We start from the raw sequence: 25,014 nt of genomic DNA, 5'->3' as shown, positions 1-25,014 counted from the left end.
AGGATTATTGGCTTCTCTGGGGTCTAACACCCAGACTTCTTTTTATATATTAGTTATTGGCTTTCTCTTGGATGTAGAATTGGTAAAGATCTTTTCTCAATCTGTTGATTGCTGTTTTGCACTACTGACTGTGATGATTGCACATGGGAGGGCTCATGGCTTCAGACGTATATGTAGCAAAGGATAGCATTGTCTGGCATCAATAGGAGGACAAACCCTTGGTCCTGGCAAGACTTGTTTCCCGAGTGAGTGGAAAACCAGTGTTTAGAGGTAAGAGTGGGGAGGTAGGAGAGGGAGTATTCTCAAAGAGACGGGGTGGGGGAGTATTAGAGAGGGGGAACTGGGAAAAGGGATAACATTTGAATTATACATACATAACATATTCAATTAAAAAACTTAGGAGAGAAGAGCTAACGGTGGTGGTGCATATTTTTAGTCACAGAAACTGGGAGGTAGCATGAGATAAATCTCTGATTTCAAGGCCAGTCTAGTCTACAGAGTGAGGTCCAGGTCGTCCAGTGCTACACAGAGAAACCCTGTCTCTGCAACTCAAAAGCCATAAGATTTTAATTCATTCTGAAGCCAATCAGGCCTTTGAGATGTGAGAATTTTTAAATATTTAACTGTCAAATATCACAAATAATTATGCATGCATGCAGTGGGAACTACAGTGTGGAAAGAGGCTTCAAGATGTGAAGGTGCAGACATGTGACTATACATCACACATGACAAGTACTCACCATGATGGTGGTAAAACCAAAGACCCCTCAGGTTTAGAATGTTATCTCTGAAGATTACTTTGTTATTCCCAGAGTACTTGACAACTCTTTCAATGACCTCTTACTGTTCATCAGTAATAAAGGAAGGGTCCATAGAACAGAAGACCCCATGGGTAAACCAAGGAATGCACCAGAAACATACTCTCTGCTCTGCCCACATTTCCGCTTCTGATCTGAAAGATCAGAATTCTCACTACTTGACTGATTCATAGTGAATGACATAAGAGAACATTCTTTTATTACTTAAATTAACATTCTCTTGAAAATAAAAAACAAATAAACACAACAGAAAAAATAAAAAAACCCTTGTAATCTGTCCATAGTATTTGAGTCCCCTATTCATTAAAATTAATATATGCTAACAAAACATTAAAAATTAATGCCTCATTGCCTTTACGTTGAGGTTAGACCTAGTGATAGGTGGAATTTGAGCTTCTAGTACAAAGAATATTTTGTAGAGGAATTTAGGCATGGATAGGAATCAGAAAGGGGACCTCTGTGGTTGTCGCAGGAAAACTGGTATTATAGATGTTTTGAATTTAAAAGAAAGTAAAGATATTTAGCTTTAATAATTAGAAAAATGGTAAATTAAATTTCAAAGACTGGCTGAAGAGGTGGCTCAGTAGATGAAGTGCTTAAAGCACTTCATCTTTGAGAGAGGGTCTGAATTCAGATTTTCAGTAGCCCATAAAATCAGGAATGGTAGGTGTTTTTCTGTAACCACAGCACTAGGAACATGGAGTAGTGAATAGAGACTAATTCCTAAAATTCCATGGTCAGCTGCTGTCACCAAAATTGTGAGCTCCAGATATTATGAGAGACCTTGTTCCAGAAAAACTAGAAATACTAGAGCATATTAGTATCCAGAAGGCATATGATTTTGTCTTTTGCCTGCACAATTTAAGGGTTATATGTATGTAGCTGGTATTTATATAGGAACTTGAGATTCAAAACTTTTTGTCCTCGTGCTTTGCCTGGTGCTTTTACCCACTGAGTCATGACACCATTCAAGATTAAGTACAATTTATTAATCTTTTATGAATTAATGTTAATTATTAACTCAATTGATAAAGAATAATAAACTATGCTTCCATAAACATACCCAAAGGAAATGAATTTTCAGTAGTTAATTTAGTTCACAAAATTTATATTAATTCATTTACCTATATTAAATATAAAACATTAAATATAAAACATTTCCCATAATTATTGATATATAAGTTATTTTAGCAATTCAGTAATAATTATTCCGACTGATTCTATTTCACCATATAATCAAGTTAGTATAACTGATTTGAAAAATTTTTATGGTTTTTTTTTCTATTTTGTTTTTGGCTAGTGCTTTTTTTTAATTATTTTATTTATATTTTATTTATTTACATTCCAGTCATTGCCCATGCACTTGGTGCCCCCCATACTTCTCTATACTTTATCCCCTTTCCATACCAGAGGACATACACCCAGCAGTCCTCCCCCTTCACTGGGACCTCAATGATCTCAAGGATTAAGAATATCTTCTCCCATTAAGGCCCAAACAAGCAGACCTCTGCTATACATGTGACAAAGACCTTGGAACAACTGGTGTGTGTTCCTGTTGGATCAGGCCTTGAGAGATCCCCAGCAACTGTTAGTTGAGACTGCTGGACTTCGTATAAGGTTGCTCTGTCCTTCAGTTCTTTCATTCTTTCTCTAATTCAACCATAAGGGACTTCAACTTCATTACAACGATTGGGTGTAAGAGTCTGCTTCTGGCTTGGATAAGGGCACAGGAGCAGCAAGTCTGCTGCGTCTGAAATACCACTGGAACCTGAAGGGACTGACCAGATAAACATTTCTCTGCACCCAAATCCCATGGGAGGGAGAGCTAAACCTTCAGAGAGGCAGACACGCCTGGGAAACCAGAAGAGACTACACTCTGCCCACATCTCTGACTCTAGAGGAAAACACCAAACGCCATCTGGAACCCTGGTGCACCGAAGCTCCCGGAAAGGGTGGCGCCAATCCTCCCACTGGTTGCTGCCCCAGGGGAGAGCTCATGAGCAATACCCCACAAGCAAACTTGAGCCTCGGGACCACAGGTAAGAGAAACTTTCCTGCTCCAAGTGACCTGCCTGGTGAACTCAAGACACAGGACCACAGGAACAGCTGAAGACCTGTAGATAGGAAAAACTACATGCATGAAAGCAGAACACTCTGTTCCCATAACTGGCTGAAAGAAAACAGGAAAACAGGTCTACAGCACTCCTGACACACAGGTCTGTAGGACAGTCTAGCCACTGTCAGAAATAGCAGAACAAGGTAACATCAGAGACAACCTGATGGTGAGAGGCAAGCTCAGGAACCCAAGCAACAGAAACCAAGACTACATAGCATCATCGGAGCCCAATTCTCCCATTAAAGCAAACATGGAATGTCCAAACACACCAAAAAAAAAAGATCTAGTTTCAAAATCATATTTGATCATGATGCTGGAGGACTTCAAGAAAGACATGAAGAACTCCCTTAGAGAAACACAGGAAAACATAAATAAACAAGTAGAAGCCTAAAGAGAGGAATCACAAAAATCCCTGAAAGAATTCCAGGAAAACACAATCAAACAGTTGAAGGAATTAAAAATGGAAATAGAAGCAATCAAGAAAGAACACATGGAAACAACCCTGGATATAGAAAACCAAAAAAAGAGACAAGGAGACCAACAGAATACAAGAGATAGAAGAGAGAATCTGAGGAGCAGAAGATTCCATAGAAATCATCGTCTCAACTGTCAAAGATAATGTAAAGCAGAAAAAGCTACTGGTCCAAAACATTCAGGAAATCCAGGACTCAATGAGAAGATCAAACCTAAGGATAATAGGTATAGAAGAGAGTGAAGACTCCCAGCTCAAAGGACCAGTAAATATCTTCAACAAAATCATAGAAGAAAACTTCCCTAACCTAAAGAAAGAGATACCCATAGGCATACAAGAAGCCTACAGAACTCCAAGCAGATTGGACCAGAAAAGAAACACCTCCCGTCACATAATAGTCAAAACACCAAACGCACAAAATAAAGAAAGAATATTAAAAGCAGTAAGGGAAAAAGGTCAAGTAACATATAAAGGCAGACCTAACAGAATCACACCAGACTTTTCGCCAGAGACTATGAAATCCAGAAGATCATGGACAGATGTCATACAGACCTTAAGAGAACACAAATGCCAGCCCAGGTTACTGAATCCAGCAAACCTCTCAATTAACATACATGGAGAAACCAAGATATTCCATGACAAAACCAAATTTACACAATATCTTTCTACGAATCGAGCAATACAAAGGATAATAAATGGTAAAGCCCAACATAAGGAGGCAAGCTACACCCTAGAAAACGAAGAAACTAATCATCTTGGCAACAAAACAAAGAGAAGAAAAGCACACAAACATAACCTTACATCCAAATATGAGTATAACAGGAAGCAACAATCAATATTCCTTAATATCTCTCAACATCAATGGTCTCAACTTCCCAATAAAGGGACATAGATTAACAAACTGGATACGCAATGAGGAGCCTGCATTCTGCTCCCTACAGGAAACACATCTCAGAGACAAAGACAGACACTACCTCAGAGTGAAAGGCTGGAAAATAACTTTCCAAGCAATTTGTCGGGAGAATCAAGCTGCAGTAGCCATTCTAATCTCAAATAAAATCAATTTTCAACTAAAAGTCATTTAAAAAGATAAGGAAGGACACTTCATATTCATCAAAGGAAGAATCCACCAAGATGAACTCTCAATCCTAAATATCTTTGCCCCAAATACAAAGGCACCTACATACGTAAAAGAAACCTTGCTAAATCTCAAAACACACATTGAACCTCACACAATAATAGTAGATTTCAACACCCCACTCTCATCAATGGACAGATCATGGAAACAGAAATTAAACAGAGACGTAGACAGACTAAGAGAAGTCATGAACCAAATGGTCTTAACAGATATTTATAGAACATTCTATCCTAAACCAAAAGGATATATATTCTTCTCAGCTCCTCATGGTACTTTCTCCAAAATTGACCATATAATTGGTCAAAAAATGGGCCACAACAGGTACAGAAAGATAGAAATAATCCCATATGTCCAATCAGACCACCACGGGTTAAAGCTGGTCTTCAATAACAATAAGGGAAGAACGCCCACATATATGTGGAAGTTGAACAATGCTCTACTAAATGATAACCTGGTCAAGAAAGAAATAAAGAAAGAAATGAAAGACTTAGAATTTAATGAAAATGAAGGTACAACATACCCAAACTTATGGGACACAAGAAAGCTGTGCTAAGAGGAAAACTCATAGCTCTGAGTGCCTGCAGAAAGAAACAGGAGAAAGCATATGTCAGCAGCTTGACAGCACACCTAAAGCTCTAGAACAAAAAGAAGCAAATACACCCAGGAGGAGTAGAAGACAGGAAATAATCAAACTCAGAGCTGAAATCAGCCAAGTAGAAACAGAAAGGACCATAGAAAGAATCAATACAACCAAAAGTTGGTTCTTTGAGAAAATCAACAAGATAGATAAACCCTTAGCCAGACTAACGAGAGGACACAGAGAGTGCGTCCAAATTAACAAAATCAGAAATGAAAAGTGAAACATAACTACAGAATCAGAGGAAATTCAAAAAAACATCAGATCTTACTACAAAAGCCTATATTCAACAAAACTTGAAAATCTGCAGGGAATGGCCAATTTCCTAGACAGATACCACGTACCGAAGTTAAATCAGGAACAGATAAACCAGTTAAACAACCCCATAACTCCTAAGGAACTAGAAGCAGTCATTAAAGGTCTCCCAACCAAAAAGAGCCCAGGTCCAGATCGGTTTAATGCAGAATTCTATCAGACCTTCATAGAAGACCTCATATCAATACTATCCAAACTATTCCACAAACAGATGGACACTACCGAATTCCTTCTATGAAGCCACAATTACTCTTATACCTAAACCACACAAAGACCCAACAAAGAAAGAGAACTTCAGACCAATTTCCCTTTAATATCGACAGAAAAATACTCAATAAAATTCTGGCAAACCGAATCCAAGAGCACATCAAAACAATCATCCACCATGATGAAGTAGGCTTCATCCCAGGCATGCAGGGATGGTTTAATATACAGAAAAACATCAACGTGATCCATTATATAAACAAACTGAAAGAACAAAACCACATGATCATTTCATTAGATGATGACAAAGCATTTGACAAAATTCAACATCCCTTCATGATAAAAGTCCTGGAAAGAATAGGAATTCAAGGCCCATACCTAAACATGGTAAAAGCCATATACATGAAACCAGTTGCTAACATTAAACTAAATGGAGAGAAACTTGAAGCTATCTCACTAAAATCATTGACTAAACAAGTCTGCCCACTCTCTCCCTACTTATTCAATATAGTTCTTGAAGTTCTACAAAGAGCAATCAGACAACAAAAGGAGATCAAGGGGATACAGATTGGAAAAGAAGAAGTCAAAATATCAGTATTTGCTCATGATATGATAGTAAATTTAAGTGATCCCAAAAGTTCCACCAGACAACTACTAAAGCTGATAAACAACTTATGTTAAACAACTGATAAACACACCTATGGTCACTTGATTTTTGACAAAGGAGTCAAAACCATCCAATGGAAAAAAGATAGCATTTTCAGCAAATGGTGCTGGTTCAACTGGAGGTCAACATGTAGAAGAATGCAAATCGATCCATGCTTATCACCCTGTAAAAGGTTAAGTCCAAGTGGATCAAGGACCTCCACATCAAACCAGATACACTCAAATTAATAGAAGGAAAACTAGGGCAGCATCTCAAACACATGGGCACTGGAGATAATTTCCTGAACAAAACACCAATGGCTTATGCTCTAAGATCAAGAATTGACAAATGGGATCTCAAAAAACTGCAAAGCTTCTGTAAGGCAAAGGACATCGTTGTTAGAACAAAACGGCAACCAACAGATTGGGAAAAGATCTTTACCAATCCTCCAACTGATAGGGGGCTTATATCCAAAATATAAAGAACTCAAGAAGTTAGACTGCAGGGAGACAAATAACCCTATCAAAAATGGGGTATGGAGCTAAACAAAGAATTCACAGCTGAGGAATGCCAAATGGCTGAGAAACACCTAAAGAAATGTTCAATATCTTTAGTCATAAGGGAAATGCAAATCAAAAAAAAACCCTGAGATTTCACCTCACACTAGGGAGAATGGCTAAGATCAAAAACTCTGTTGACCGCAAATGCTGGTGAGGATGTGGAAAGAGAGGAACACTCTTCCATTGTTGGTGGGATTGCAGACTGGTACAACCATTCTGGAAATCAGTCTGGAGGCTCCTCAGAAATTGGACATGAAGTAACTGAGGACCCAGCTACACCTTGGACATATAGCCAAAAGATGCCCCAACATATAACAAACCCACATGCTCCTCTATGTTCTTAGCAGCCTTATTTATAATAGCCAGAAGATGGAAAGAACCCAGATGCCCTTCAACAGAGGAATGGATACAGAAATTGTGGTACATCTACACAATGGAGTACTACTCAGGTTTCAAAAACAATGACTTTATGAAGTTCATAGGCAAATGGTTGGAACTGGAAAATATCATCCTGAGTGAAGTAACTCAATCACCGAAAAACATACATGGTATGCACTCACTGATAAGTGGATATTAGCCCAAAGGCTCGAATTACCCTAGATGCACAGAACACATGAAACTCAAGAAGGATGACCAAAATTCAAATGCTTCCCTCCTTCTTTAAAAGGGGAACAAGAATACCCTTGGGAGGCAAAGTGCAGAACAGAGGCAGAAGGAACACCCACTCAGAGCCTGCCCACATGTGGCCTATACATATACAGCCACCAAACGAGATAAGATGGATGAAGGAAAGAAGTGCAGGCTGACAGGAACTGGATGTAGATCTCTCCTGAGAGACACAGCCAGAATACAGCAAATACATAGGCGAATGCCAGCAGTAACCCACTGAACTGAGAATGGGACCCCCGTTGAAGGAATCAGAGAAAGGACTGAAAGAGCTTGAAGGAACTTGGGAACTCATATGAACAACAATGCCAACCAACCAGAGCTTCCAGGGACTAAGCCACTACCAAAAGACTATACATGGACTGACCCTGGGCTCCAACCTCATAGGTAGCAATGAATAGCCTAGTAAGAGCACCAGTGGAAGGGGAAGCCCTTGGTCCTGCCAAGACTGAACTCCCAGTGAACCTGATTGTTGGGGAGATGGCGGTAATGTGGGAAGGATGTGGAGGGGAACACCCATATAGAAGGGGAGGAGGAGGGGTTAGGGGGATGTTGGCCTGGAAACCCGGGAAAGGGAATAACAATCGAAATGTAAATAAGAAATACCCAAGTTAATAAAGACGGAGAAAAAAAAAGAACTGAAGAAACAATATTTTCTGGGCTTCCAGGAAAATAATCATTTCTGAATTTTAAGACTTGTACCAATGTCATAGCTTAGTTTATGAATATATTAAAGAAAACAATTCTAAGAATTGGGTTTATTTAGAAAAGGTTCTTTCTGTGAATTTATGTCCATAAGATGTTATCTGTAAAGACTTGCTGATGTAATAATTTTTGTTTAATGAACTATAATTTTCCACCTTAATAAGAAAGTATGAATGAATTTCATTTGAAAGACTGAAAATACTTCTTTAAACAAAAAATTGTTGTCCTAAACGTGTCAATGGCAGAATATCTCTACCAATGGAACTGATGCTGTGTCGAGGCAATATTTAAAACAGAAAAAAACAAACAAAGACCTGTTTCAAAGATAGGACCTACTAGTGTTCTAGTGATTGATCTGCAGTGTTGACACACTGCACCCAGGAAGCTCAGCAGGATCATTACACACAGATTAGCAGATTAACAAGGAAGCCAGTTTATATCAACAAACCAGAAGAGACTCAAGGTTAGTGTGAGTGAGTGTGTGTGTGTGTGTGTGTGTGTGTGTGTGTGTGTGTGTGTGTGTGACTAAGTACTTTCTTCATCTTTGTAGATAAAGTTTCTTTATGGGAGTAATTCTTAGGACAAAACTTCTATGAGCAAGAGTTGTATGATATACAATATAAAGCACACTGCATGAATATGAATATTTTGGCCAATGGAGAAGTTGTTATGTTAAAGCTTCAACCCTCTCCTCCACAAATGGGTCCACATAGGATTTTTCACTAGAACAGAGACTAGGTTCTTTGAAATGTCAGTGAATTTATGCCTAAAACTTATACATACATGCATACTCACACACATACACACACAAACACATACACACACAGGCACACAAACTCAGATAGCCTTATGGTGTCCTTGGATCACCATATATATGCTTCATAATTACTATCTGGAATTTGTCTAAAGCAATCAAATTTATGCTTTTGGGACAGGTTTCTCTTGGCATCATCAATCAGGAAATGGAATATATGAATGACTTCATCCTTGCACAAAATAGATACTAATCACACTAAGGTAGTAGTAATGAAAAACTTGTAATATATTTATTAATAATTGTGACAAAGAAGGGATTAGTTTCAGATTAAAAATTACTCTATAAAAGCTTAAAGACAAACACCACAATAAAACCTACAGAGAATATATATCACAAATCCAAATATTCTACCAAACTAAACTATATAGAACTTTAAACAACAAGTTTGTATAAGAATAGTTATTAATATTATTTTGGCTTAAATGCTTAAATTTTAAAATACTGTTATTTAATGAGTTTGAAAATGAAATCTATACTATCACTAATCAATGGTGTCAGATTAATGCTGGGTGAAGTTTTTCATAGTTTATAGCTAATAAAACAACTTAAAATGTTGAAAGGGTCATTTCTGAATAAAATATTTCCAACTACTATCAAGTATATGCCTACCCTATGGGAATTATTTATAATGCTTTAGGTTTCAATAATATTTTTAAATAAATATTTCTATATAAATATGCATAAAGTAATTACCTATTAAGTTAGTCTTATGCATGGAGAAAGTTGATTCAAGGTTTGAACTTGTTCTAAATGATTAGCCATACTGTTTACATTTGTAAGGTTTCTCACCAGTATGCATGGTATTTGAAGATATGATTCCTTTGAACAAATATTTACATCCATTACATTAGTAATGGTTTTTCTACTTAACGGATTCTGTGGGAACCTTGAAGAGGTGAGGAACAGGAAAAGTATTTCTCACATTCATTATACTTATAAGGCTGCTTTCCAGGATGGATTCTTTGATGAATTTGAAGAGTTGAGAACCAGGAAAAGACTTGCCAACTTTTTTCATTAGTGAAGATTATCTCTTCTCTAGATTCTATACTGAACTTAAAAGATTTGAGGATTTGGCAAATGATATTCTACAGTGATTTCATTTAAATGTTTTTTCTCCAGTATGTAACCTGTTGTGACTTTTATGACTTCAGTAGTCTGTAAAATATTCCCCACATTCATTACACTTGCAAGGTTTTTCTCCTGTATGGATTGAGTAGTGAATTTGAAGACTTAAGGAGTTTGTAAAAGATTTTCCACATCCATTACATTTGTAAGATTTGTTTCGAGTATGGATTATATGGTGAACTTTAAGAGCTGAAGAACGTGTAAAAGATTTCCCACATTCATTACATTTATAAGGTTTGTCTCCCCCATGGATTTTGTGGTGAGTTTTAAGATTTGAAGGATGTGGAAAGGATTTCCCACATCCATTTCATTTGTAAGGTTTGTTTCCAGTATGGATTCTGTGGTGAACTTTAAGACCTGAAGAGTTTGTAAAAGATTTGCCACATTCATTACATTTGTATGGTTTGTCTCCAGCATGGATTCTGTGGTGAGTTTTAAGATTTGAAGACTGTGTAAAAGATTTGCCACATTCATTACATTTGTAAGGTTTTTCTCCTGTACGGATTCTGTGGTGAATTTTAAGACTTGAAGACTGTGTAAAAGATTTCCCACATTCATTACATTTGTAAGGTTTGTCTCCAGTATGGGTTCTGTGGTGAGATCTGAGTTTTGAGTATTTGATAAAAGATTTGCCACATTCATTACATTTGTAAGGTTTTTCTCCAGCATGGATTCTGTGGTGAGTTTTAAGATTTGAAGACTGTGTAAAAGATTTCCCACATTCATTACATTTGTATGGTTTGTCTCCAGTATGGGTTCTGTGGTGAGTTCTGAGTTTTGAGTACTTGATAAAAGATTTGCCACATTCATTACATTTGTAAGGTTTTTCTCCTGTATGGATTCTGTGGTGAATTTTAAGGCTTGAAGACTCTGTAAAAGATTTCCCACATTCATTACATTTGTAAGGTTTGTCTCCAGTATGTATTCTGTGGTGAATTTTAAGACCTGAAGACCATGTAAAAGATTTCCCACATTCATTACATTTGTAAGGTTTTTCTCCTGTATGGATTCTGTGGTGATTTTGAAGACTTAAGGAGTTTGTAAAAGATTTTCCACATCCATTACATTTGTAAGGTTTGTTTCCAGTATGGATTCTATGGTGAACTTTAAGAGCTGAAGACTGTGTAAAAGATTTCCCACATTCATTACATTTGTAAGGTTTTTCTCCCGTATGGATTCTGTGGTGAATTTTAAGACTTGAAGACTCTGTAAAAGATTTCCCACATTTATTACATTTGTAAGGTTTGTCTCCAGTATGTATTCTGTGGTGAATTTTAAGCCCTGAAGACTGTGTAAAAGATTTCCCACATTCATTACATCTGTAAGGTTTTTCTCCTATATGGATTCTGTGGTGAATTTTAAGACTTGAGGAGCATGTAAAAGATTTCCCACACTTATTACATTTGTAAGGTTTGTCTCCAGTGTGAAATCTGTGATGAATATGAAGATTTGAGAGACCTGTTAAGGATTCCTCCCATTCGTTATATTTGTAAGGTTTGTCTCTGGTATGGATTCTGTGATGAGCTTTAAGTCTTAGGAATTGTGTAAAGATTTAAAGATTTTTCCACATTCATTACACTTGAAAGTTGTCTCTTGAGTAGAAATTCTATAGTGACCCTTAAGATTTGAGGACTGACTTCTCTCAGGAAGAGAATCTGGAGATTCCTGAGCTGCTTGAGGAATGAAACAGATGACTTTTGCAAAGAAATCATTTCCATAATCACCTATTTCATGTTCTTCATTGTCATATCTACATTCCCAGAATTTCTCTCTATGTAGATCTGAAACGTCATTAGATGCAAATCTTTGTATTATTTTCTTGAGAAAATAATCCTGTGTAAATACCTTTGAGAATAGCTTCTTTGTAGACTCACAACACAGACCTGAAATTAACGAGAATATGTCATTATAAGACACTTTGCAAATGGTTGAAAATCATATATATATATATATATATATATATATATATCATCATGGCAGAAACATGCAACACCAAACTGCACAAATTTTGTCCAAAGAAACAAATATCATAGATATAATGTACATTAGGAGATATTTCATGAAATCTATGATATATTTTATATAAGTGAACTTCATCAATAATAACTCAATGGCAAATACATCAACAAGGTATTTTTCTTTATATGACTTTTTATTTATTCTTTATTTTTTTACAGAACAAAATATACCACATCAAGTTCCACCCTATAACTGTTGCACATCAAATACCAGTTGAGACACTCCCAACACCAAGAAGATATCCCAATCCACACAACAACCACTCTACCAGATCACCCCATTCCTTGAGGCCTCAAGTTTCTTGAGGATTAGATATATCTTCTATGGCTGAAGTCAGGCCCTGCAGTGCTCTACTATAAAGTGTTGGGAGCCTCATATCCACTGGTGAATGTTGGCCGGTTGGTGGCTCAGTATCAGACAGATCTCATGGGTCCAGGTTAGTTGAGACTTTCACACTTCCTATAGGGTTGTCCTGCTCCTCATTTTCTTTAAGTATTTCCTTAATTCAAAAACAGGGGTAGAAATCCTGTGGAGGAGAGAGCTGGACCCTCAGAAGTACAGACACTCCTGAGAATCCATAGTCGACAAAAACATTCTGCCCTCATTCCTGACCCTAGGGGACATCGCCTAGGCACAGGGATATAGCAAGAGTCAGGGGCAGGACCCTATGAGATCCAGCTGAAAGAAAACAGGTCAACAGGAGTGCTGTCACAGAGGCCTACTGGAAGGACAAGCCACTTTTACAGTCAGGAAGACAAGCCAACCCAAAAACAACCTGTTGGTGAGAGGCAAGCACGGGAACATAAGCATTAGAAACCAAGAATACTTGGCATCATCAGAGCCCAGTTCTCCCAAAAAAGCAAATACTGGATATACAAATATGCTGGTAAATCAAGATTTGGATTTAAAACCAAATTTATGGTGATGATGGAGGACTTTAATAAGGACATAAATAATTCCCTTAAAGAAATATAACAGAAGTACAAAAATAGAAACCCTTAAGGAGGAAACACAAAAATTCCATAAAAATGGCAATTTGACAAAAGCAATCTACAGATTCAATGCAATCCCTGTCAAAATTCCACGTGATTTCCTCATACAGTTAGAAATAGCTATTTGCAAATTACTTTGGAAAACAAAAACCCAGGGTAGCGAAAAATATACTCAACAATAAAAGAACTTCTGGGGGAATCACCATCTCTGACCTCAAGCAGTATTATAGAGCAATAGTATTAAAAAATTATATGGTATTGGTACAAAGACAGGCAAGTAGATCAGTGGAATAGAATTAAGACCCAGAAATGAATCCACACACCTATGGTCATTTGATCTTGGACAAAGGAGGTAAAACACTCCAATGGAAAAAGATAGCATTTTCAAAAAATGGTTCTGGTTCAGCTGGAGGTCAGCATGAAGAAAAACACAATTTGACCATTCTTATCACTCTGTACAGAACTTATGTCCAAGTAGACAAGTACCTCCAAATCAAACCAGATACACTTAAACTAATAGAAGAAAAAGTAGGGAAGATTCACGATCACGTGGACACTTTGGAAAATTTCATGAAAAAAACACAAATGACTTATGCTCTAAGATCAATAATTGACAAATGAGACCTAATAAAACTGCAAAGCTTCTGAAAGGCAAAGGACATTGTCATTAGTACAAAAGAGCAACCAACAAATTGGGAAAAGAAAACCTACATCAGAGGGAGTGCTAATATCAAAAAATAGACTCTAGAGAGGCAAATAACAGTATTAAGAAATGGGGTAAGGATCTAACAAAAGAATTCTCAGCTAAGGAATATCCAATGGCTGAGAAATACCTAAAGAAATGCAAACAAACAAACAAATAAAAACAAACAAACCAAAAATGTGAAATTCCAACTCACACCAGTGAAAATGGCTAAGATTAAAAACTCAGATGACAACAGATGTTGGTGAGGATGTGGAGAAATAGGAACACTCCTCCATTGTTGGTGGGATTGCAAACTGGTACAACGACTCTGGAAATCAGTCTGGAGGTTCCTCAGAAAATTTCATATTGCAATACCTGAAGACCCAGCTATACCTCTGTGGGCATAAACCCATAAGATGCACCAACATATAACAAAGACACATGCTCCACTATGTTCATAGTAGCCTTATTTATAAGAGCCAGAAGCTGGAAATAAAACAGATGCCCTTCAACAGAGGAATGGACACAGAAAATGTCATATATCTACACATTGGAGTACTAATCACCTATCAAAAACAATGACTTCATGAAATTCATAGGCAAATGGAATGAACTAGAAAATATCATCCTGAGTGAAGTAACCAAATTCCAGAAAAACACACAAGGTATGCACTCACTTATAAGTGGGTATTAGCCCAAATGCTCTAATCACCCAAGGTACAATACCCAGACCACATTAAGCTCATGAAGAAGGATGTCCAAAGTGCAGATGCTTCACTCCTTCTTAAAAGGGGGAACAAAAATATTCATAAAGGGGAAGTGGGGGCAAAGTTTGGAACAACGAGTGAAGGAATAGCCATTCAAAGTCTGCCACACATATGCCCCATATATGTACAGTCACCAAGACTAGGAAAAATTGATGAAGCTAAGAAAAGCATGCTGACAGGAACCAAATATGAATGTCTCCTGAGAGACACAGCTAGATCATGTCAAATACAGACATGAAAGGTAGCAGCAAACCACTGAACTGTGAACAGGACACATGTAGGAGGAATTAGAGAAGGGATTGAAAGAGCTAAAGGGGACTGCCACACCACAAGAAAGGAATGCCAACCAGGGAGTAAATTACTACCTAAGGACTATATACATGGAATGACCAATGGCTCCAACTAAATATGTAGCAGAGAAAGGCCTTGTTGGGCAACAATGGAAGAATAATCCCTTGGTCTTTTCAAGGTTATATCCCCAACTTATGGAAATGTCAACGGGTCAATAAGAGGTGGTGGATTGGAAGGGGAACAATCTTATAGAAGATGGGGAGAGGGATGGGGTAGGGGGCTTACGTCCTGGAAACCAGGAAAAGGAATGACATTTGAAATGTAAATAAAAAAATATCCAAGAAAAAATGAAGAAAAAACACAGCTGAAAAAAAAAAAGAATTGACAAATAGAACCTAAGAAAACTGCAAAGCTTTCATAAGGTAACAAACACTATCATTAGATGAAAATGGCAAGGAACAGATTGGGAAAAGATCTTTCCCAATCCTCCATCTGTTAGAGATGCAAGAACTTAGACTCTAGAGAGACAAATAACTCTATAGAAAACTGGAGTACAGAGCTAAACAATGAATTCTTACCTGAGGAATATAGAATGGCTGAGAAGTAACTAAAGAAATGGTCAACATACTTACTCATCAGGAAAATGCAAATCAAAACAACCCTGAGATTCCACCTCACACCAGTCAGAATGGCTAAGATCAAAAACACAAGTGAAAACAAATGCTGATGAGGACATGGAGACCCATCATTTTTCTGCATGCAAGAAATACACCTCAGAGAGAAAGACAGACACTATTCTCAGAGTAAATGGCTGGAAAATAATTTTCCAAGCAAAAGGCCCAGAGAAACAAGCTGTAGTTGCCATTCTAATATCAAATACAATTGACGTTCAACCAAAAGTCATAAAAAAGATAAGGAAGGACACTTCATATCCATTAAAGGAAAAATCCACCAAGATGAACTCTCATTCCTAAATATCTATGCTCTGATTGCAAGAGTACCTACATTTATAAAAGAAACCTTAGTAAAGCTCAAAAAACACATTGCCTCTCAGACGATAATATTAGGAGATTTCAACACCCCATTCTCATAATGGACAAATCATAAAAACAGAAAAAAAATTCAGAGACATAGAGAAACTAACAATAGTTATGAAACAAATGGTTTTAACAGATATTTATAGAACATTCCATCCTAAATCAAAAGGATATACCTTCTTCTCAGTACCTCATGGAACCTTCTCCAAAATTGACGATATAATTGGTCAAAAAACAGGCCTCAACAGATACAGGAACATAGAAATAATCCTGTGCATCCTATCAGATCACCACGAACTAAGACTGGTCTTTAATAACAACAATAATGACAGAAAGCCCACATATACATGGAAGTTTAACAATGCTCTACTCAATGACAACTTGGTCAAGGAAGAAACAAATGAAGAAATTAAAAACTTCTTAGAACTTAATGAAAATGAAGATACAACATTCCCAAACTTATAGGACACAATGAAAGCAGTACTAAGAGGAAAATTCATAGCTCTGAGTGCCTACAAAAAGAAACAGGAGAGAATATATATCAGCAGCTTGGCAGCACACCTACAAGATCTAGAACAAAAAGAAATAAATAAACCCAAGAGGAGTAGAAGGCAGGAAAAAAATCAAACTGAGGGATGAAATCAACCAAGTAGAAACAAAAAGGACTATACAAAGAATCAAAAAAAGCAAGAGCTGGTTCTTTGATAAAATAAACAAGATAGATAAACCCTTAGCCAGATTAACCAGAGGTTACAGAGAATGTATCCAAATTAACAAAATCAGAAATAACAACAGAATCTGAAGAAATTTTTAAAAAATCATCAGATCCTATTACAAAAGCCTATATTCAATAAAACTTGAAAATATGGAGGAAATGGACAATTTCCTAGACAGATACCAGGTACCAAAGTTAAATCAGGAACAGATAAACCATTTAAACAACCCCATAACTCCTACAGAAATAGAAGCAGTCATTAAAGGTCTCTCAACCAAAAAGAGTCCAGGTCCAGACGGGTTCAGTGCAGAATTCTATCAGACCTTCATAGAAGACCACATATGAATACTGTCCAAACTATTCCACAAAATAAAAACAGACAGAACACTACCAAATTCCTTCCATGAAGCTAGAATTACTGTTACTCTAAAACCAAAGCCCCAACAAAAAAGAGAACTTCAGACCAATTTCATTTATTAATATTGATGCAAAAATACTCATTAAAATTTTTGCAAACCGAATCCAAGAACACATCAATATGATCATCCATCATGATCAAGTAGGATTCATCCCAGGGATGCAGGAATGTTTAATATACAAAAATCCATCAGTGTAATCCACTATATAAACAAACTCAAAGATAAGAATCACATGATCATTTCATTAGATGCTGAGAATGCATTTGACAGAAATTTAACACCCCTTCATGATAAAATCCCTGGAAAGATCAAGAATTCAAGGTCCATATCTAAACGTATTAAAAGCAATATATGGAAACAAGTAGCTAACATCAAACTAAGTGGCAAGAAACTTGAAGCAATCACACTGAAATCAGGGACTAGACTGGGCTGCCCACTCTCTCCCTACCTGTTGAATATAGTACTTGAATCCTAGACAGAGCAATCAGACAGCAAAATGAGGTTAAAGGGATACAAGTTGGGAGGGAAAAAAATCAAAATGTCACGGTTTGCAGATGACATGATAGTGCACTTAAGTGATCCCAAAAGATCCACCAGAGAACTACTAAGCCTAATAAAATGACTTCAGCAAAATGACTGGGTATAAAATTACCTAAAAACAAATCAGTAGCCTTCCTTTCCTGAAAAGATAAACAGCCTGAAAAAGAAATTTGGGGAATGATTCCCTTCACAAAAGTTACAAATAACATAAAATACCTCAGTGTGACTCTAACCAAGCAAGTTAAAGATCTGTATGACAAGTACTTGAAATCTCTGAAGAAAGAAATTGAAGATACCAGCAGATGGAAAGAGCTCCCATACTCGTGGATTGGCCAGATAGATGTAGTAAAAATGGCCATTTTGCCAAAAGCAACCTACAGATTCAATGCAATCGCCATCAAAATCCCAATTCAATTCTTCAGAGAGTTAGAAAGAGCAATTTGTAAATTCATCTAAAATAACAAAAAACCCAGGAGAGCAAAAACTATCCTCAACAATAAAAGAACTTCTGGGGGACTCACCATCCCTTACCTCAAGCAATATTACAGAGAAATGGTGATAAAAACTGTATGGTATTCAAACAGAGACAGGCAGATAGATCACTGGGACAGAATTGAAGACCAAGATTTTAACCCACACTCCTATGGTCACTTGATCTTCGTCAAAGGAGCTAAATTATCCAGCGCAAAAGGATAGCATTTTCAACAAATGGTCCTAGTTCAAATGGAGGTCAGCATGCAGCGGAATACAAATCGATGCATTCTTAATGGCCGTGCATAAAACTTAAGTGTAAGTCAATCAAGGACTTCAACTTGAAACCAGATATGCTAAAACTCGTAGAAAAAAATGAAGAAAAGCCTGGATTGCATGGGCACTGGGGAAGATTTCCTGAACAGAGCACCAATGGCTTATGCTCTAAGATCAAAAATCAACAAATGGGACCTCATAAAACTGCAAAGCTTGTATAAGGCAAAGGACACTCCCTTTAGGACAAATCAGTAATCAACAGATTGAAAAAAGGTCTTTACCCACATAGACAAATGGAGGAGAATTGAAAACCCAGAAATGAACCCACACACCTATGGGTACTTGATTTTTGACCAAGGAGCCTAAACAATCCAATGGAAAAAAGATAGCATATTCAGTAAATGGTGCTGGTTCAACTGGAGGTTGACATGTAGGAGAATGCAGATCGATCCATGCTTATCACCCTGTACAAAGCTTAAGTCCAAGTGGATCAAGGACCTCCACATCAAACCAGATACACTCAAACTAATAGAAGAAAAACTAGGGCAGCACCTCAAACACATGGGCACTGCAAAAAATTTCCTACACAAAACACCAATGGCTTCTGTTCTAAAATCAAGAATCGACAAATGGGATCTCATAAAACGGCAAAGCTTCTGTAAGGAAAGGACACTGTGGTTAGGACAAAACGACAACCAACAGATTGGGAAAAGATCTTTACCAATCCTACAACAGATAGAGGCCCTATATCCAAAATATACAAAGAACTCAAGAAGTTAGAATGCAGGGAGACAAATAACCCTATTAAAAAATGGGTTTCAGAGCTAAAAAAAAGAATTCACACCTGAGGAATGCCAAATGGCTGAGAAACACCTAAAGAAATGTTCAACATCTTTAGTCATAAGGGAAATGCAAATCAAAAAAAAAAAAACCACTGAGATTTCACCTCACACCAGTGAGAATGGCTAAGATCAAAAACTCAGGTGACAGCAAATGCTGGCCAGGATGTGGAGAAAGAGGAACACTCCTCCATTGTTGGTGGGATTGCAGACTGGTACAACCATTCTGGAAATCAGTCTGGAGGTTCCTCAGAAAATTGTACATTGAACTGCCTGAGGATCCAGCTATACCTCTCTTGGGCATATACCCAAAAGATGCCCCAACATATAAAAAAGACATGTGCTCCACTATGTTCATCGCAGCCTTATTTATAATAGCCAGAAGCTGGAAAGAACCCAGATGCCCTTCAGCAGAGGAATGGATACAGAAAATGTGGTACATCTACACAATGGAATATTACTCAGCTATCAAAAACAATGACTTTATGAAATTTGTAGGCAAATGGTTGGAACTGGAAAATATCATCCTGAGTGAGGTAACCCAATCACAGAAAAACACAATGGTATGTACTCATTGATAAGTGGCTATTAGCCCAAATCCTTGAATTACTCTATATGCCTAGAACACATGAAACTCAAGACAAATGATCAAAATGTGAATGCTTCACTCCTTCTTTAAAAGGGGAACAAGAATACCCTTGGAAGGGAATAGAGAGCAAACATTAAAACAGAGACCGAAGTAACACCCATTCAGAGTGTGCACCACATGTGGCCAATACATATACAGCCACCAAACTAGATAAGATGGATGAAGCAAAGAAGTGATGGCTTACAGGAACTGGATGTAGATCTCTCCTGAGAGAGCAAATACAGAGGCGAATGCCAGCAGCAAACAACTGAACTGAGAACGGGACCCCCATTGAAGGAATCAGAGAAAGAACTGGAAGAGCTTTAAGGGGCTTGAGACCCCATATGAACAACAATGCCAAGCAACCAGAGCTCCCAGGGACTAAGCCACTACCTAAAGACTATTCATGGACTGACCCTGGACTCTGACCTCATAGGTAGCATTGAATATGCTAGTAAGATCACCAGTGTAAGGGGAAGCCCTGGGTCCTGCTAAGACTGAACCCGCAGTGAAAGTGATTGGTTTGGGGAGGGCGGCAATGGGGGAGGATGGGGAGGGGAACGCCCATAAAGAAGGGGAGTGGGAGGGGTTGGAGGATGTTGGCCCAGAAACCGGGAAAGGGAATAACACTCAAATGTAAATAAGAAATACTCAAGTGAATAAAAAAAATGTAAATAAGAAATATCCAATATAATAAAGATGGAAAAACAAAAAAGAAAAAAGAAAAAAGTTCTTTACCGATCCCACATAAGAGAGAGGGCTAATATCTAATATATACAAAGAAATCAAGAAGGTAGACCACAGAGGCAGATAACCCTTATTAAAAATATCAAGTAGGACTCATCACAGGGATACAAGGATGGTTCAATACACAAATATCCATGAACCTAATCTACTGTAGAAACAATCTCAAAGAAAAAATATAATCATCTATAGATGCTGAGAAAGCATTTAAAGGTCTCAACATCCCTTCATGATAAAAGTCTTGGAAGATCAGGAATTCAACGCCCACAACTAAACATAGTAAAAGCAATATACAACAAACCCTTAGCGCCCATCAAAATAAAAGTACAGAAATTTGAAGCAATCCCACTAAATTCAGGGAATAGACAAGACTGCCCACTCTCTCCCGATCTATTCAGGATAGTACTTGAAGCCCTAAAGAACAAAAATAGGTCAAAGGGATACAAATTGGAAAGGAAGAAATCAAAATATCACTATTTGCAGATGATATTTTAGTAAAATTAAGTGGCCCAAGGGTTCCACCAGAGAACAGTTAAACCTGATGAACAAAGACATCAAAGGGGTTGGATTAACAAAATAATGGAAAGAAAACAATAGGCTGTCTCTACTCAAAAGATAAAAAGGCTGAGAACGAAATTAGTGAAACAACACCCTTTACAATAGTTACAAATAATATGAAATAACTTGGTGTGACTTTAACCAAGCAAGTGAATGATCTGTATGACAAGAATTTCACTTCTCTGAGGAAAGAAATGGAAGAAGATCTCAGAAGATAGAAAGATCTCCTTTGCTCATGGATTGCCAAGATGGATATATTAAAATGGCCATTTTGTCAAAAGCAATATAAAGAATAAATGCAATCGCCTCAAAATCCCAACTCAATTCTTCATAGACTTATAAAGAGCAATTTGCAAATTCATTTGGAATAAACAAAAAGCCAGGATAGCAAAAAATATTTTAACAACAACAACAACAACAACAACAACAAACTTCTGAGAAAAACCACCATACCTGACCTCCAGCTATATTCCAGGGCAATTGTGATCAAACAAACAAACAAACAATGAACAAACCAACATGGTATTGGTAGAGAGACAGACTAGTTGAGGAACAGAATAGATCAGTAGACCCAGAAATGAACCCACATACCTATTGTCACTTGATCACAGGAGCAAAAACCAGCAAATGGAAAAAATACACTGTTCTCAACAAATGGTGCTGGTTCAACAGGAGGTCAGCATGGAACAGAATGCAAATCATTCCATTCTTACTGCCTTGTACAAGGCTCAAATCCAAGTGACTTAAGGACCTCTCATAAAACCAGATACACTGCAACTAACAGAAAACAAAGTGGTAAGAAGCCTTAATCACAGGGGAACAGGGGAAAGTTTTCTGAACAGAATACCAATGGCCTATGCTCTAAGATCAAGAATTGACAAATGTGACCAAATAAAAGTGCATAGCTTCTGAAAGGCAAAGGACACTGTCAATAGGACAAAGCTGCAACCAACAGATTGTAGCTTTACTAAGATGCATAGTACTAATGAGTACCCAGTTATGAGGCACCTTGCCATATACCCAAACTATGCTCCAACATATAACAAGAACACATACACGACTATGTTCATAGTGGCCTTATGTATTATACCCAGAAATTGGAAACAATGCGGATGTCCTTTGACAGACGACTGGATACATAAAATGTGGTACATTTACACAATGGAGTACTACTCAACTATTAAAAACAATGACTTCGTGTAATTCATAAGCAATGAATGGAACTAGAAAATATGATCATGATTGAAGTAACACAATCACAAAAAAAGTCACATGGTATATACTCACTGATTCGTGGATATTAGCCGACAGGCTGGGAATACCCAAAATACAAATTACAGACCACATGAAGCTCAAGATGAAGGAAGACCTAAGTGTGGATGCTTCAAGCCTGTCAAGAATGGGGAACAAAATACCCATAGGAAGAAATATGGAAACAAAATGTGGATTAGAGACTGAAGGAAAGGCCATCTAGAGACTGCCCCACCTGGGGATGTATCCCATATACAGTCACCAAAACCAGACACTATTGCTGATGCCAAGAACTACATGCTGACAGGAGCCTGATATAACTGTCACCTGAGAGGCTCTGCCCAAGCCTTACAAATACAGAGATGATTAGTCATATCTAACCATTGCACTAAGAATGGGGTCCCCAATGGTGTGGGTGGATAAAGGACTGAAGGAGCTGAAGGAGTTTAAAATCCCATAGGAAGAACAACAATATCAACCAACCAGATACCCCAGAGTTCCCAGGGACTAGACCACCATCTCAAGAGTATAAAGGGATAGATCTATGTCTCCAGCACATATGTAACAGAGGATGGACTTGTCAGGCATCAATGAGAAGAGAGGCCTTTGGTCCTGTGAAGTCTCAATGACCCAGTGTAGGGGAATGCCATGGCAGGGAGGAGGAATAGCTTGGTTGGGTAGAGGTACACCCACATAGAATCAGGAGGACGGGAGTTGGGATAGGGGATACCAAGAATGGTATAACATTTGAAATGTAAATAAAGACCTATCCAATCAAAGAAAAAAAAGTGAATGTGTGAGTCACAGTGCATTCAAATATAAATGTTACTAAATGCTTATTCTAAGGACATATAAGAATGAAGAATCCTTATATAAAATGTAAAACCAAGATAAAGGTACTTAACATGTTAACTGTAAAGAAGATACTAATCAATCTGTAACAATTTAAGACACCTAATGATTAATGTAAGTCAGACCAAAACACTAAGTAGAGTTTTACAAATCCCTTAAGTAGAAATTACGAAAAAAATATTTCTCACCTGCAGAAACCAGGTTGTTATAATTCTCCAACATGACATCTCTGTACAAAGTCCGCTGAGCAGAATCCAGACATTCCCACTCCTCCCTAGAGAACTCTTTAGCCACATCCATAAAAGTCAATAGACCCTGAAATTAAAATTAACAGTATCCCATTGTATCCATTACCCAAGTTCTATATTTCACCCAAGGAAAGATTCATTAATTATGGAACTTGGTCTGGTATAAATAACTAGTATACATTTTTGATAAATTGTGCTCTGAATGAAAGAATGCTGTGCAAAGAATCTTTGCAAAGATTCAATATGCTATCAGTTCTCAACCTGTGGGTGGTGACCCCTTTGGAAATGAAACTGCATGACCCTCTAGTATATCTAATGGTAGTTGCCTATGGTACCAGAAAACAGAGGTATTTACGTTCTGCCTCATACACTAGAAAAATTGCAATTATGAAGTAGCAATAAAAATAAAATTATAGTTGGGATCACCATGACTTGAGGAACCCTAATAAAAGGTTGCAGCAGTAGGAAAGCAGAGAATTACTGCCTTGGGACTGAGATGCAACATTCATGAAACATGAGCCTTTATCTCAGGTAAATAATGACACAAGCGACTCTGTAGAATTATACATTCCCCTTTGCCATCATGTACATTCAGCTTTGTTAGCAGAAGCTTCACAAGATTTTCAGAATACATTTCCATATATATATTGAAAAATAAGTAGTCTGCAATAAGTAAAAACCTGTCTTTAGCACACTATTGACATAAGTTTTGAAAACTTAATTCTGAGAGTCATATGAAAAAATAGTGCTCTAAATGTGAGTCAGCATAGGAAAGTTTGGAAGTTTTGGCAATGAAGATTCTGTAAGAATACTCAACCTTTCCCATAATCCTGCATACATTTACCTGACAAGAAGCCATCTTTCCTTTCTCCTTCAGAAGGGAATATCTCACAGAAGTTCACATTTCACATTCCACAAAGTCACTCTGTACTTAGAGAGAGCAGGTCCTCCTGTTCCTTGTAAAACTGAAGAGCAGAAAGCAGGAATCAAAACTAACCACACACTGTGACTCGTCTCAGAGAAGAGATGGGAAAAATGATTTCTATAGGCAGAAATAAAACAAAAGATTATCTTGATCTGAATTTAGGTGCTGTTTTTCTAGAAAATGGTGTATTCTCTACTGACTTGGAAATGCGGCTGCAGTGACCTGCTATAAACCTAATTCGGCCAGATCAGAGTTGTAAATGCAGGCTGAGCAGAGCCGTCAGCTGAAGTTGATGGTCACCTTTTCTTTCCGTCATATTTATCTCAGATGGTTATTCAAAATCAAGTGGAGGCATCTCTTTTCAATAATTGCCAGAATCTGTGAGGTGTCCACAGCTGAAGGTATTTTTCATGCTGGGTATGCATTAGAGTTTCCTGAGGCTGAGAAAAGCAAGTCAGTCAGTGCCTATCTCACCAGTCTGAAAAGAGATAGTACTTTTGGAGTTTATGTCCTCTTCTAAGAGGCCAAGATGTTGTTG

The 25,014-nt window shown here is 37.5% G+C and overlaps 1 pseudogene; it reads right to left on the bottom strand.

Annotated features, from left to right (window-relative positions):
• Window positions 1-24,410, bottom strand: part of LOC134483080 (zinc finger protein 729-like) — a 43,914-nt pseudogene extending 19,504 nt beyond the window's left edge.
• Between the last annotated feature and the right edge of the window lie 604 nt (window positions 24,411-25,014).

The sequence above is a fragment of the Rattus norvegicus genome, chromosome 18, assembly GCF_036323735.1.
Source record: "Rattus norvegicus strain BN/NHsdMcwi chromosome 18, GRCr8, whole genome shotgun sequence".
In the NCBI taxonomy this organism is placed as follows: domain Eukaryota; kingdom Metazoa; phylum Chordata; class Mammalia; order Rodentia; family Muridae; genus Rattus; species Rattus norvegicus.
The sequence above is the reverse complement of the archived record's forward strand: the minus strand, read 5'-3'. Positions and strand labels throughout refer to the sequence as shown.